We start from the raw sequence: 1,173 nt of genomic DNA on the forward strand, positions 1-1,173 counted from the left end.
ATCTAACCCTAAACCTAACCATTAAACTCACACTAATGTTAGCCCTAACACTAACACTAATCCTAAAACTAGCCCTAACATAGTTATAGCCCTAAAACAAAACCGAGCCACAGCCCTAACCCTAAACTTTAACATAAACCAAAACTTAACCCAGGACTTAGCCCTAACACTAGCCCTAATTCCAGTCCTATCCTAAACCTAAAACTAACCTTGACCATGGCTCTGACACTGTAACTAACCCTACCTCTAACATTACCCTAAAAATAAATGTAACCCTAAAAATAGAAATAGCTCAAAACCTAACACTAAATGTAGCCCTAATCATAATTCTAGTTCTTACATTAGCTGTAGCCCTAACCCTAGCCCTAACCTAACCCAAAGCATAGAACTAATCCAAGCCCTACACCTCATATTAATCCTAAATCTAACACTGGCCCTAGCCCTAAACATTACCCTAAACACAAACCTACCCCTATAACTTGCCCTATCCCTAAACCTAACACTAGCATTAATCCTAAGCATAAACTTAGACCTAAGCCTAGCTCTAACACTATCCATTACCATAATCATAACCATAACCCTAATGCCAACTCTAGGATAATCCTAACCCTATCTCTAACCCTAAATTTATCCATTACCCTAAACCTAACCTGAACCCTAAACCTAACCATATCCATTACCCTAAACTTAGCCCTAACCCTAATGCTAATTAGAGCCCTAAACCTTAACCTTAACCTAACCCAAACCATAACTGTTACCATGAAACTAATAATAACCCTTTCTCTAAAACTAATCCTAACCCTTAAACTAACACTTACATTACAACTAGCCATAAACCTAACCATAAAACTAACTCTAAACATAAACCTAGACATGACATTAGCCCTAGCTTTAATCTTAGCCCTAAACCTAACACAAAACCTAGCCCTAATCCAAGCACTTAACCTAGTCTAATCCTAACTCTAAATCCAACCCTAAATCTAAGCCTAAATCTCACCCTAAACTAGCCCTATGCCTAACGCTAATTGGAAAACTAGCCCTAAACCTAGCCCTAGCACTCAAATAAAACTGAATCATAGGCTTAACCTTTAACCTTACCCTAAATTGAACCCTAGCACTAAACCTAGCACTAATTCGAGTCCCAATCCTAACTCTAGAACTTATGCTGACTCT

The sequence above is a fragment of the Marmota monax genome, unplaced genomic scaffold (genome assembly GCF_021218885.2).
Source record: "Marmota monax isolate L192 unplaced genomic scaffold, Marmota_monax_Labrador192_F-V1.1 WCK01_AAM20220418_F8-fsc00257, whole genome shotgun sequence".
In the NCBI taxonomy this organism is placed as follows: Eukaryota; Metazoa; Chordata; class Mammalia; order Rodentia; family Sciuridae; genus Marmota; species Marmota monax.